General features: G+C 37.7%; 1 long non-coding RNA gene and 1 pseudogene across 1 annotated transcript in view; one reads left to right on the plus strand and one right to left on the minus strand.

The window, feature by feature from the left end:
• The window catches only part of LOC145534599 (uncharacterized), an 86,088-nt gene that overhangs the window by 19,685 nt on the left and 51,224 nt on the right, over positions 1–15,179 (plus strand). The window lies entirely within an intron of this gene.
• Positions 9,896–10,590, minus strand: LOC145534820 (high mobility group protein B3 pseudogene; annotated as a pseudogene).

Raw genomic sequence — 15,179 nt, forward strand, 5'->3', positions numbered from 1 at the left:
ACAGATTGGTAAGATGAGCTCAGATTCATACAGGGAGTGGTGGAGCCTGGATTTGAATTTAGGTAGAGCTTTTTCTTTGTTTTGCTTTTGAGATAACTAGATTCACAGGAAGCTGCAAAATCATACAGAGAGGACCTGTGTACCTTTTACCCAATTCCCTCCAATGATTACATAAGATGTAACATTACCACTGGGGAAACTAGGTACATATATTGTGTTTTACACATATATATTTTTGAAACAAATTGAAGGTTTGTGGCAACCTTGAATTGAGTAGGTCTATTGGTGCCATTTTCCCAACAGCATTTGCTCACTTGGTGTCTCTGCATCACATTTTGGTAATTCTTGTAATACTTCAGACTTTTTCAGTATTACTGTATTTGTTGTGGTGATCTGTGATCAGTGATCTTGATGTTACTATGGCAAAAAAAAGTTACAACTCGTTGAAGGTTCAGATGATGTTTAGCATTATTAAGCAATAGAGTATTTTTTAAATTGAAGTATAGTTGATTTACAATGTGTTAGTTTCTGGTGTACAGCAAAGTGATTCAGTTACATATATACACATATTCTTTTTGATATTCTTTTCTGTTATGATTTATTACAGGATGTTGAATATAGTTCCCTGTGCTATACTATAGTACCTTATTGTTTATATACTTTATATATAATAGTTTGTATCTGCTAATCCAAAACTCCTAATTTATGCCCACCCCACCCTCTTTCCCCTTTGGTAACCATAAGCTTGCTTTCTGCGTCTGTGAGTCTGTTTCTGTTTCATAAATGAGTTCATTTGTGCCATATTTTAGATTCTATACATGTGACATCATATGGTATTTGTCTTTCTCTGTCTGATTTACTTCACTTGGTGTGATAATCTCTAGGAATATCCATGTTGCTGCAAATGGCATTATTTCATTCTTTTTTTTTGCCAAGTAATATTCCATTGTATATTTGTACCACATGTTTGTCCATTCATCTGTTGATGGATATTTAGATTATCTCCATGTCTTGGCTATTGTAAATAGTGCTCCTATGAATGTTGGGGTGATGCATCCTTTTGAATTATAATTGTCTTTGGATATATACCCAGGAGTAGATGTGCTGGATCATACAGAAACTTTTATTTTCAGTTTTTTAAGGACGCTCCATACAGGATATACCAGTTTACATTCCCAACAACAGTGTTGGAGGATTCCTTTTTTCCACGCCCTTGCCAGCATTTGTTATTTGTAAACTTTTAAATGATGGCCATTCTGACAGGTGTGAGGTGATACCTCATTGTAGTTTTGATATGCATTTCTCTAATAATTAGCAATGTTGAGCATTTTTTGGGTGCTTTTTGGCCATCTGTCTTCTTTGGAGAAATGTCTGCTTAGATTTTCTGCCCCTTTTTTGATGGGTTGTTTGGTTTTTTATTATTGAGTTGTATGAGCTGTTTGTATATTTTGGAAATTAAGCAAGCCCTTGTGAGGATCATGGGTTGAAAATATTTTCTCCTAGTTTATAGGTTGTTTTGTGTTTTGTTTATGGTTTCCTTTGTTGTACAAAAGCTTATAAGTTTGATTAGGTACCATTGTTTATTTTTGCTTTTAGTTCTATTACCTTGAGAGATTGACCTAAAAAAAACATTGGTTTGATTTATGTCAAAGAATGTTTTGCCTGTATTCTCATCTAGGAGTTGTGCAGCGTCATGTCTCATATTTAAGTCTTTAAGCCATTTTGAGTTTATTTTTGTAAATGGTGTGAGAGTGTGTTCTGAATTCATTGATTTATGTGTGGCTGTCCAGCTTTCTCAGCACCGGTTGCTGAAGAGACTCTCTTCATTGTATACTCTTGCCTCCTTTGTTGAAGATTAATTGACCATAAATGTGTGGATTATTTCTGAGCTATCTATTCTACTCCATTGATCCATATTTCTGTTTCTGTAAATAATAAAGTATTTTTAAATTAAGGTGTACATTAAAAATAATGCTGTTGCACACTTAATAGACAACAGTAGGGTATAAACATACCTTTTATATGTACTGTGAAGCTAAAAATTTTGTGATTGTCTTTGTTGCCAGTATTTGTTTTATTGCAGTGATCTGAACCCGGGTCTCCTGCATTGCAGGCAGATACCTTGCCGACTTAGCTATGAGGAAAGCCTCAAAAGCTAAGATTGATAGGAAGTGGCAGAAACTACTGGTGGTTTTATGTAACCATAATATGGTATTAAAACTAGAAAACTGACAGTGGTACAATGTGTGTGTACAGTCCTATACCACTCTATAACAGGTATAGATTTGTGTAACCAGCACTACAGTTAAGATACAGAACTATTACGTTGCCATAAAGACTTCCCTCATACTGTTCCTTTACAGGGAAGATCTCCTGGAGAAGGAAATGGCCACCCACTCGAGTATTCTTGTCTGGAAAATCCCATGGACAGAGGAGCCTGGTGGGCTACAGTCCATGGGGTAGCATCCCTTTATAGTCACACCCACCCCAACCCTAACCCTGGTAAGTGCTAGTCTGTTCTCCATATTTTTAATTTTGTCATTTTGAGAGTGTAATATAAGTGGAAAGATAGAGGATGTGAACTTGAGGACATTTTTTTCACCCAGCATCATGATCTTGAGTGCCATCCAAATTGTATGTAGTTTTGGTCGTGGTTTTTATCTACTGTGCCAATCTCTGTTTAAGTGGTGAGTTTAGACTGTTTTCATTAATGTGACTGTTGATATGTTAGAGCTTAAGCATTCCATTTACCTTTCATTTTCTGTTTGTTCTCTGTTTCTCTGTTTTGCTTTCCTGTGGGTTGCTAAAACATTCTTTGGAATTCCATTTTAATTTATCTATGGTATTTTGAGTGTATGTGTTGGTATAGCTTTCTGAGTGCTTGCTCTAGGCTTTATATTACATATACATAACCTATCATGGTCTACTCTTACTGGCCTTTGTAGTTTGAAACCTTACCTCCTCTGTTATAATGTAATTGTCAACTATTTCCTCTACTTACATTAAGAACCACATCAAATAATGTTATAATATTTTTGCTTCAACCATTAAACACAATTTAGAAATCTCAAGAGGTGAAGGAACATCTATTGTATTTACCTAAATTTTTATTCTTTTTTGTTCTTCCTTCCTGATGGTCCAAGTTTCCTTCTTTTATCATTTCCTTTCTGATTTAAGAACTTCTTTTAGCCAACAAATTATCTTACTTTTCTTTCATCTGAGAATGTATGATTTTCCCTTTATCTTGAAGGATAGTTTCATGGATATAGAATTCTTTTCTCTCACTACTTCAAAAATATTTAGCATCTTTTTATATGTTTTTTTTTTTTTAATATATAATGGCCCAGGATTTTAGTGGTGCTTAGCAGAAAGAATAGGGAGAGGTACGTTTATGCCATCTTGTCCACAACCAGAAACCCATGGGACAGTTTTTAGCATTTAATATTGTTTGTATTTGAATTTGGAAAATGAAGACTTCAGGAGTTACCCAACATGTAGTTGATTTTTTTCAAGTATTCTAGAATTATTGTCAGTGATATTAAAGTTGTATCTCCTGAAGCCACCGGAAAATGATGTCGAGAACAAAGCTTAAGATATTGGATGCAAGCTCTAGGTGCATTTCTAGGAAGTGTAAAATAATTTATTTACCAACAGAAAAAGACACTAGAGTACAAATAAAAATGTCAGCTGAATATGTCCAGTGTTTGTCGCTTATTCTCTTTTGGACTGAGTACTTTCTGGGGGCTTAATGAAATAGCCCTTTGTGAACGGAAAGGACTCCTTTCCAAAATTACACGTGCAGGGTTTTAGTGAGACACACAGTCATTAGTGTTGATTGCAGTTTTGTAACTCATATTACCCAGGGTATTTAGCTTGCTTTGTTAGTGTCTAATCTAGTGCCAGACTCCCCAAAGGCCCCGAATTTGGCAAGGCCACAGTAAGATGAAATGCATAGCTGTTTCTTAAAAAAAAAAAAAAATGAAGTCCAAGCTGTTCTCTAAGTTTTAAGCTTAGATTTAATCAAGTCCAGCCAAAATTATTCCACCCAGGAGCTATTATCACATTCTTCCTTTTGAAAGCATCTGAAACCACGGAATTGTTGGCAATTGCATCCAATCCTTTAGAAACAAAAAATTCTTATAGCCTCCCAATTCGTAACTCCAACTTCCTTTTCCTGTTTAACGTCTTTATGGAGTTATTTAGGAAAAAATAAAAATATTTGAATTTTAATTTGTAAACCTTCAATTTAATGCAAAGTAACTTTCTGCTAATGAAAAGGATACTGAATCCACAAGATACAGTAATTGGAAAACTGGCTTATAAAGGATTAATACGGATTTCTCTCTCTCTATTCCTCTGTCTCTTTAGTTAGAAAAAGAAAACATAAGAATGAAACCCCAAGACATAATGGCAGCAACCTCAGACTGACTTTAAGAGCTATCAATTTTTATATAGTTAAATGTTTTTTGAGTTGAAAAACTTAAAGTTGGACTAAGCCATAACCCCCCTCCCAAATCCATATCTGTTTCTTCACTTTTTTAGAAATAGATGTTTACATGAAAAAAGAAACACTTAAAGATGTATATGTTCTACTTAAACCTTGTCAGAACTATACACGGTGTTGTTTGAGATCTCTTTCTGTTTTATGGCCACCTGCAGCCTAGTAAACAGATACCTTTAACTTGGTTGGACAGTTCCTATTAGGGAAGACCTTTTAGAGCTGATCGTGAGTGGTACAGGATGTGCTTATTCTAAACAAAGTTGAGAAATACATGGACACATGCCTTTGGCTCCGTGTCACATCAGTACCATTTCTCTTTCCTGAGTTCACCATTTCTACCTGTCCTGAGGCCTGGTTCTGCTTTCACATGGCAGTGAACAGAGTTTTGCTAACATTGGCTTAAGGTGTATATACAAAATGATTTAAGTAGGGTATGATTCCTCCCAATCTTTTTTGCTTTTTAAACATGATCTTTGGAAGATAAAAAGATGCTCTTCTTCTTTGACTCTGCCTGCCTGAGGCTGATGGAAAGAGTTAGTTGGCACGCCATGTTGAAGGAGTGTGGACTCCTGGTCTGTGCTTGTTTGGTATACACGTTAGGCATTTTATGAATTATGGAAGCAATTCTGGGAGGAGAAGGGCTCTGACCTGAACAAATCACTGGAGTGCAGCCATCCAGGGGTCTCAAGGGAAGAGCTTAAGCTAAAGGCCTTCCCTAGTTGGGCCATCAATCCAAATCAAGCAGTAAATTGCAGGTGGCCATCTGCTTGCTTAATCATGGGCTTCTTTTTTCCTTTGGGTTGGTTATCATTGTCTGGTCTGACCACTTTTACTAATTAGCTGAAGCTTGATCATTAGGTGAACCACGGGTTCATTTTATCCTGAATGGAATATGGGTTTAATTATTCTTCCATTTGGTTTAACCACTTGAGGGAAAATGTTATTTAGAATCTGGGTTGATAGTTCACTTTTGCTGAGTACATTTGAATACTCCCAAATGAATTGCTTTATTCCTTTTCTAAACTTGACAGTAAAATGGTCATGTTTACAGTTCCTGTTTTTTTTAGAGCTAGATAGTATACTTTGATGTTTATTAAGTTTATTAAATAATGCATGTATATCATAAAGGATCTAGTTATATGGTATAAAGGCAAAGTTTAGATAACTGGTGTTAAGAGTTTGGTTTTCACCCTTTTACTATGTTTATACAAATATGAGTATGAGATGAACTCAGAATTTAAATGTAACAGATGAAGCTCTATGGGAATATTTCTATAATGTGTTGGGATGGAATATGGGAGTGAAGAAGGGGAGCTTCGAAGGCAAGGTGGAAAACCTGGAAGCTTAAAGTCAGATTTGAAGTGCATTAAAAGTTGAAATTTCTGAAGATGATAACCAGTTTGGGAAACTGTTTATAGTTTTCAAACAATTAAAGGTTTACTTCACTAAGCATGGAGTTTTCAAGGTCCATCCATATTGTAGTGTGTCTTATGCCATTTAGGAAAGGAATTCCAGGGTCATGGGGACCTGGAATTATTCTAGGATGAGGATGCTTTGTGTGAAGCTAAGTGGAGAGGAGGACCAGAGTTGGGGCTCAGGGCGTGATACGGTGCATCAGGAAGGGCATTGTGTTACTTATTGAAGCGAGTAATTAGAAATGTTGAACTGCCTAACAATAGAGGGAAGGTTGAGTGTCTCCCCTTAATAAGAAGCCGTAAACCACTGAAAAGTTTAACCTTGGAGGCTATATAGCAACATGGAAAATGTTTATTGTGTATAAAATCCAGTGTGACGTGTTCAGGTTGTAAAATTGAATGGACGCTATGACTTTAACTACATAAAACATCAACTCAAGAATATCCATTTCTAGGAATTTATCCCATCAATATACTTTCATATCTACATAAAGCTGATACCAAAATGTTTGTTGTGGCAGTTTGTAGTAACAAAAAAGAAAATGCAAGCAAGTGACTTGATATTTTATAGGGACTGGGTAAATTATGCTACATCCACACACTGAAGTAACATGCAGTCATTAAAAAGAATGAGACGGCTTTAAATACCAATACGAATGCATCTCCAAGAAATATTTTAGGTGAAAAAAAAAAGCAAGGTGTCAGGTTGTGTGCAATGATTTTTCTTCATTTTTCCAAACATTCTTTAGTGATTTTGTAACTTAAAAGGAAGACTGAGGAAATATGAATGCCTAAGCAGCCCTGAGAGGGAGGTTTCATAAGCTCTAACCACCTCTTCTTATGTTGAATTCTGGCACTCTTTAAATTTCAGCACACTTGTTCATATCACAAGAGTTCACTGTCCCTGTTATGTTCAGAGGCAGAGTGCTGTGATTTGGCTTCTATGAATACAGTCATTTAAACATTGACCATGTCTGTACATTATAAAATGATGAAAAATATAGTTTCTGAACCTCATTATTGGATTGCATGATACAGCTACACTCAAGAGAGAAGACTGAATTGTAGTGAAATCTCTGGCTTTGGCTAAGATTTCCCAAATGATTCATTTCTGTTAATGATTTCTGGCACAGTCTTATGAAAAAAATGAAGCACCTGGATGCTTTTTTTGGCTTTTCTAACTGAGTCTTAGCTTGCAATGTTTTACCTATTGATATTATACTTCCTTTTATACCAACCTTTCTGACTCTTGATGGCTGCTGCTGCTGCTGCTAAGTCGCTTCAGTCGTGTCTGACTCTGTGCGACCCCATGGACTGCAGCCTACCAGGCTCCTCCATCCATGGGATTTTCCAGGCAAGAGTACTGGAGTGGGTTGCCATGTCCTAATAGAAAAATTAAGGCAGATGATTCCTAAAACAGAAGGATCTGGGATTATTTTGAAGAGCCTGGGATATTGAGGTGATAAAATCAATTGAATCTTCTGAGTTTCTTCATTCTCTGTGTTCTGGAAGATTCAGCAGACTCATAAATATCTATCATTGGTCTGCTGGGCTATATAGGGCATTTCAAGGGCTAAGCTGGTACCATTTCTTATTAGGAGCACCTATGGAAGTGTCAAATTATTAGTCCATGTTAGATATCCAGTTTCAATTTCTCCTAGTTCTTGCATTTCAGTATTTTTTATTTTTTCCAAATTCTTGATAATAATTACATAAATTACTTTTTCTGCACAGATGAAAAGGAAATGACCCTAGATTGATTAAATTTTATTCCAGGGACAGGCAAATTGTTTATGATTATAGTTTCCTTAATTGGCACATAAACTAACTTTTAACTGTGGCTTATCTCCTAAAAGATATGATTCATTAAAATTGGAGAAATTCCTTTGATTTATGCATGCAGGTTTCATGTGCTTTTTGCCGGTGCTTCAATCAAATTAGCAAGTAATCTAGTTGCTAACGTATGCTTACTAATTAGAACGGTGTTCTAATTAGTTTGGGATGGCAGCTCCTGCATATAAACCCAGATAATAAGCTGGAAAAAGAGTGTTATATTTTTGAATTGAATTGTTGTCTCAGACCAGAATTCTGTTGTATTTTTTACCTTCTATTTTTTGAATTTGAAATCTTTCTATTCTAGAATCAGTACATTCTGTATATTTAATCTGCAAACTTTGCCATTTTCCCCCTCCAGGAGGTTGTCTGATTGATAATGGAGAGAGTAAGACAATTTTATAAGCAGAGTTCCTGACTGGTTTGAAAATTATGCCTTTTCCCTTGTAAAATTTGGCAGGCAGCAGAGTATGGTAGAAAAAACAACAGGGATTTGAAGTTAGGCCAAGGTTGGAATGCTAATGTACTAATTACTAGTTACTTTCACACAAGTTACTAGATGTGTACATTGGCAAATTAAAGCTTCCTAACACACAATTGCTTCAAATATAGAGTAGGCTTATAATCTTTGTCATGCTAGGAAATTATGAGACATAATAAGAGAATACATGAAATTCTGGCATCTGTAATTTTCAGGTTGGCCTTCATTCAATAAATAACAAACTACAATCTCAATATCTCTTAAAAATAAATCTTCTTGATGACTTCTTATTAATTTATTTTTTACTGCTCCACTGCTACATGAAAGATCTTATTTCCCCACCCGGGGATCAAACCCATGCCCCCTGCAGTGGAAGTGAAGGGATTCTAAACACTGAACTGCAAGGGAATTCCGCTTGATGACTTCTTAATAAAAGGCTACATCACAGAATATTGTGCTATAGTAAAAGAATAATTGATATTTTATCATCTAAAACCCCCTCTTATTCTGTATTTCTGCTTATCTATTATATAATAATGATGATTAATGGTTATTTGTGTAACCCTGAGTCTAGAGGATTCTCCCAAATTATTAAAAATAGGGACTTCACATGATTTCCTCTTTAAGCATTTTCACTATGTTCCAATTCCTTAAAAATAAGTAATCCAGTTGATTGGGTTTCCTTTTGGTTTCAGGCAAAAATTCCATGGTTTAATACTGCATATTTCAACAATGATAAATACATATTTGAAAACTATCTGTTGATTAGAATATAAACTTCCATAATTGTGCCAGATTTATTGAAATTGTGCCAGTTTATTGAAAAATACTAAGAATAATATAGTAATATCACCTATTATCCAGTACTTACTATATGCCAAAGTCTTGCATGTTTCTTTTTTTTTAATGTAATGTTGTTTATTTAACTTCAAAAACATTTCAGCATTCTAAACATACCCCTCCCAAAAATAACAGAACGTTGCAGATCGTGTTTAGTACAGAAGGTTCTTGAACTTTCACTGGTGCAGTGGCTCTTGGCTTTGCTGACAATGAAGAGTTCTATGGTTTTTTTTTTTTAAAAAAAAAAACAAAACAATTTAAAACTACCACACTTCAACTAAAAAGGATCCAAAACACTTCTCATGCCAGCTGTCTCCATCCCCCCTTTTCCACAGCTAAGAATGGCAGTGGGATGCTATGTCACTATATACAAAAACAAGACAACCCAAAGCTGAATGGATGCCCACTGCAGTGTCCACAGGTCCAGCCCCACCCTGCACGCCCTGAGCTACGGCCTCTCCGGAAGGCATCGCCCCCACAGCCTCCACACCAAGCAAGGAGCGTCAGGAGTGTGTCTCGGTTGCTCTGTTCTTTTTACAAACTATAGATATGTACAGTTGAGAACTTGGGATTTCTAGCCAATGACCATAAAATTAACACACCACCTTACAAATTGAAAGAAAAAATTGCCAGAAACATCTTTAAATGCCTTGTCACACCAACAGCAAAGTGCACAGAGTGAGGAGAACACGAGAGCCTTTTCGTTTTAAAAATGTTTGGAAATGTGTACAGCTTTGATACAGTTTCCGGGTGCTCCAGACACCCATGGCCACTTCCTGTAAACCACTGACAATTGCTAGAGCGCTTTGAGAGACTACGATATGATCATGATCCAATTGGGTAATTAAACCTAATGAGGGCAACAGACATGTGTCGGGTGAGAGGTGTGTCAATCACGACGCTCCCTACCCTAAGGTATTCACAAGGAGACAGATCAACAGTTTTTTTTTCCTCCTCCTCTTCTTCCTCCTCATCCTCTTCGTCTTCCTCTTCCACCTTTTTCCCAGCAACTTTAGCAGGACCCTTGGCACCATCAAACTTCCCTCTAGACTTAGAGTCTGCGACATCCTTCTCATACTTCTTCAGCTTCGCTGCCTTGTTGATGTGTGGCTGCTTCTCACTGTTAAGTTATTCCACATCTCACTCAGCTTCTTTGCCACATCTCCAATAGAGATGCCAGGGTTTGTAGACTTGATCTTGGGGTGGAATTCAGAGCAGAATAGGAGAAATCCAGACAGTGATCTCTTGGGGGCCTTAGAGTCCTCCTTCTTGCCTCCCTTAGCTGGTCCATAATCCTTCCTTTCCCGTTCATACCGCACTTTATCCACCTTTACCATTTCATCAAATTTAGACTTCTCTTTCCTGGACATGGTCTTCCACCTCTCAGAATTTCTTGGAAAATTCAGCAAAATTGACAGGGGCCTCCGGGTTTTCCTTCTATGTTCCTGTCTGCACGTCTGCACAAAAAAGGCATAAGCACACATCTTGCCCTTTGGTTTCTTGGGATCACCTTTAGCCATCTTGACTGTATTATTCGCTAGTCTGGGCAGTGCAGGGCACGATGCGCGGCTCAGTGCTCCCCAGCCTCGCCCTAGCTGCCTCCACTAGAGCCCAAAGTCTTGCGTGTTTCTTAATCTGATCTCAGCATCTAATCTTGGCATTAACTTGGACACTAGAGATGTATAGTATTAGACAGTTTCACAGATTAAGAAAGTCAGAGAGGTTAAACAAATTGTTTAAGGTCACACAGGAAGTGAGTGGCAGAACAGACTTGAACCTACAGCTGTCTTACTTAGCCACCTTACTCCAAAGCTTGGGCTCTTAACCTCCATGGAACTCCAGACTGCCTTTTATAACTGGCTTCTCTGCAGTCTTTTTCTTATGCCTTGTGGTCAAGCCCCATTCTCTGAATGATTCTGCGTAGGAAAATGAATTGTGGCTTATTATTATGTGAAAGACCCTGATGCTGGGAAAGACTGAAAGCAGGAGGAGAAGGGGACGACAGAGGATGAGATGGTTGGATGGCATCACTGACTCAATGGACATGAGTTTGAGTAAACTCCGGGAGTTGGTGATGGACAGGGAAGCCTGGCGTGCCGCTGTCCATGGGGCCACAAAGAGTCAGACATGACTGAGCAACTGAGGTGATTATGTGTTCTCATATGCAAGTCAAAAAGACTATTTCAGCAGGAGGGAAAATGTACTGGCAAGGAGCAAAACTGTGCCACATCTCTGAGCTGATGGGTACAAAGGCCACACCATCTTTAACATCACTGTTAAAGACAAAAGGTACTCAAAAGTGTGGAAAGTCCGCAGTGAGTCATTTCCCTTTATCAAGGCCAGAATGTAGTAATGGGAACAGTACCTTTCACACTCAGTAGAAAATAAAATCAAAGAATGGGAAGGCTTGCTGCTAGTAACTGCAGAGAGATGACCTGGCAACATGAGCCTGTGATGGAGAAGGATTCTAATCTCTCAGTGGAGGTACATTTCAAGTCGACAGCCATCTAGAATGTTGTACATGTGGTATGTCCTTTTTTTCCTGGGCAAAGGGTCCAGCAGCATTGTCAAATTTTCTATGGTATTCATAATCAAAATACTGTTAAGAGTGAGCTCATCTAAATTTAGCCTTACAGAAGTGATTTTTAAAAAGATATAAAGATGGAGTTGAAGATACTTTCTGGGGATGTAATTATGTATGGTTTTATGTTCACCACTCCAGATAAAGAGCTAAATTAGGGAATATTGCCTAATGTTTAAGAGCAGTAAGTTTTGGAAATCAGTGAGTGGGTTTGAATCATTGTCACTGTCCTAGCCATTTTTAACTTCTGAGGCTCAACTTTCTCATCTGTAATGTGGGAATAGTAATATATATATACATATATATATATTTAAAAGTAATATATATATATATATATATCAGTGAGTTGTTATGGATATTACATGAGGAAACTTGGATTATCTATGCAAAGAAAAGTATGAACAAAATAGAGCAAACAGGTTCTATACAGGTTCATAGATATTCAGTAAATGATTATAGTCAGAGCCCCACAGCTTTTATTTTAAAACTTGAAACAGTTTAGTGAATCCAGCCAGTGTCCAGAACACAGGAAACAGAACAATAAGAGTAACTTAGTTTAAGTCAAGGGAAATGAGTTTTCAGCAAAACTGAGGCAGGAGGCGTGAGAGAAGGCAGCGGGTTTGCTGTGCTTGAAGCAAATCTCCAGGTTACCATGGGAAGGCTGGGTGGAGGACTTAGGAGTCATCTGATTGAGCAGTTGCTGGAAATACGTGATGCAGCTTTGCAGTTACTTCAAATCCAAGAGTGGGTCACACACCACAGTAACCATGTTCAGATGCTTCAGGGTTTAATTATGTAAACAACTTCTTGAGGGGATATCCCAACTGCTTGCAAAGCCATGCCTCATTTATTATTGTCATGAACACACACGAGTCCTCATGTTGAAAAATATATTAGTTTATAATTGGGAGGTAGGATGGGAGATGGAAACAAAAGGCCTTGGTAGCTGAAAATGCTCCAGAGGTTCCATTGCTCTTACAACAGTTATAAGACAGGCAGGCACAATCCTTCAAGCAGTAACGAGGCTCCTTCGCAGGTCAGTTTTCCTCAGCCTGCTTTTAAAAGAAGGTGTTAAGTATAAAAGAAAAGTGCCTGCGCAATAAAATTTAAAATTTCCCAACAGAAATTGAAAAAAGAGAAAATATTTTTTTTTAAGAGAAAATATTTTTAACGACAATTAGCAATCTGGAAAACTTGAAGTTAGTAACTAAGATTTTGCTTCCCCCGTGACTTAGCAATAGAGAACCCACCTGCAAAGCAGGAGAGCAGCAGGAGCCGTGGGTTTGATTCCTGGGTCGGGAAGATCCCCTGGAGAAGGGAATGGCAACTCACTCCAGTATTCTTGCCTGGAGAATCCCATGGTCAGAGGAGCCTGGTGGGCTGCAGTCCATGGGGTTGCAAAAGAGTCAGATATGACTTAGCAACTAAGCAGCGATTAATATTTTAAATTAGTTATTTCCTTGATGTAGTAATTTATATTAAACTTCCTAGCATGGAGCATGGTATATAGTAGGCTTCACATGTTTTTCTTCTCCTCTGCCTTTTCATATCTTTCCTGTTCAATGAAAACTTCAAAGCTGTTAAGGACCCCAGTCACAATACCACAGTGGTGTCTTATGTGATAAAATATCTTTTTTTTTAAACTCACAAATATATCCTGCCTAAGATTTGTGTGTCCTCTTCAGAGCTAAACATTCTTTGTTCTCCCAGGGTATGAAATCTCTTAACAAATAGAAATAGGACTTTTTTCCTCTGCAGTAAAGGCCATAGAAAAGTTTATGGAGTTGTCCTTGGCTTTTATGAATGGGATGTGAAAATAGCCACTTCCCTTTCCCAGAGGGCGTTTCAGAGAAAACCTCTTTTCTCATTCTACAATACTTACGTTCTAAATCCTTACACAAAGCTATTAATTTATATTTGCTGATTTGACTGAATGTATAATCTCAGCCTTAAAGCATTTCAAGTTCTTTTTGGCAACCACAGGAAGTTTCCATGTTCTGAAAGGGAATGTTCAGTTTACTTTTTTAATTATGTGGTTTTAACCCTATCAAAAGAGGTAAGTTTTGATTGAAAGGAAATCTAGACAATATGATGGGAGGGTGAGGGAGAAGCAAATGCTGAGGATTTTTTGGCAAGCAGCAAGTTAAACTTGCCCTCCCGTCCTTGGTGGTATCAGAACCCCAACAGCCAGGATGTGTTTACTTCATTCAGATTTAAAGAGGTAAATTCCAAACCTCATAGTAGTATCCTATTACTTATAGTGACAAACATCATCACTTTTCATCCAGTGAACCTGTAATTTTGTGTTCTAAGAGAACTTTGGGGTAAATTTTTATTTCTGTAGTCATTAATTTTATATGAAATATGATAATTTTCTAGTGTTTTCTCTTGTTTTTTTTAAACAGCAAATTTTTGTAGCACAGTATTGTCACAAATTATCCCTTAGAGGACACAGTAACTTCTAGGCTTATAGCAAATTGGGAAAAGATGCTGGATAAATATCCAGAAAACTTCATAAGGTGTCTGAGAACATCCAATGCCAGCATGGAGTTGGGACCCTCAGCGTCTCCCCGTGTTTCCCTTGTTAGAAGCCTCACATAGGACTAGAATGAACCTAGGATCCACTCGGATGAAGACTAGCAAGAATAATCTGCTCTGGGTACCAGTCAGACTTGCGGAGCTTCCGGAGTCCCTGAAAGGGTGGATGGGTTTTTTTTTTTAAGAGTTCTTAGTACAGTTAAAACCTCACAGGAGTGGGTGGCAAGCTGTGGTCTCTGTGGTCAGACTGCCTGGGTTCAAGTTCTAGTTCTCTGGTTGTACAACCCTGGGAAAGTTGCTCAACGTCTCTGTGCCTTAGTTTCCTCATCTACAAAATGTGTGTGTGCGCGCTCAGTTGTGTCTGACTCTCTGTGACCCCATGGACTGTAACCCTCCAGGCTGCCCTGCCCATGGAATTTTCTGGGCCAAGGGTACTGGAGTGGGTTGCCATTTCCTACTCCAGGGGATCTTCCTGACCCAGGGATGGAACCTGCATCTCTTGTGTCTTCTGCATTGGCAGGCAGATTCTTTATCACAGTGCCACCTGGCAAGCCTATCTATAAAATGGGAAGGTGATAATAGCAGAGTTGTTTCCAGGATTAAATAAAATAATTTTTAGAAAGTCGAATAGGACCTGGGACATAGTAATGGTGCATGTTTAGAAAAGAAAATACCAGAGAAGGGGAAGATCAATGTAGTCTAGAGCAAGAGGTGATAAATTATGATCCATAGGCCAAATCTGGCCTGCCTACCTTTTTTGGTCAATGAAGTTTTATTGGAACACTGCTATAGCTGTTTATTTATGTGTTGTCTGTGGCGGTTTTCATGATAAAACAGCAGAGCTTAGTAGTTGTGACAGAGACTTAATGGCCTGCAAAATCTAAAATATTTAGTATTTGTCCCTTCACAGAGAAAGTTTGCGGGCTCTGAACTACGGTCTTCATTCTTTCATGTTAGTGCATTTCCCTTATTCAATAGTAAATGCTTTCG

The sequence above is a fragment of the Giraffa tippelskirchi genome, chromosome 14 (assembly GCF_054371585.1).
Source record: "Giraffa tippelskirchi isolate mGirTip1 chromosome 14, T2T-mGirTip1v1.2.pri, whole genome shotgun sequence".
NCBI classification, from domain to species: domain Eukaryota; kingdom Metazoa; phylum Chordata; class Mammalia; order Artiodactyla; family Giraffidae; genus Giraffa; species Giraffa tippelskirchi.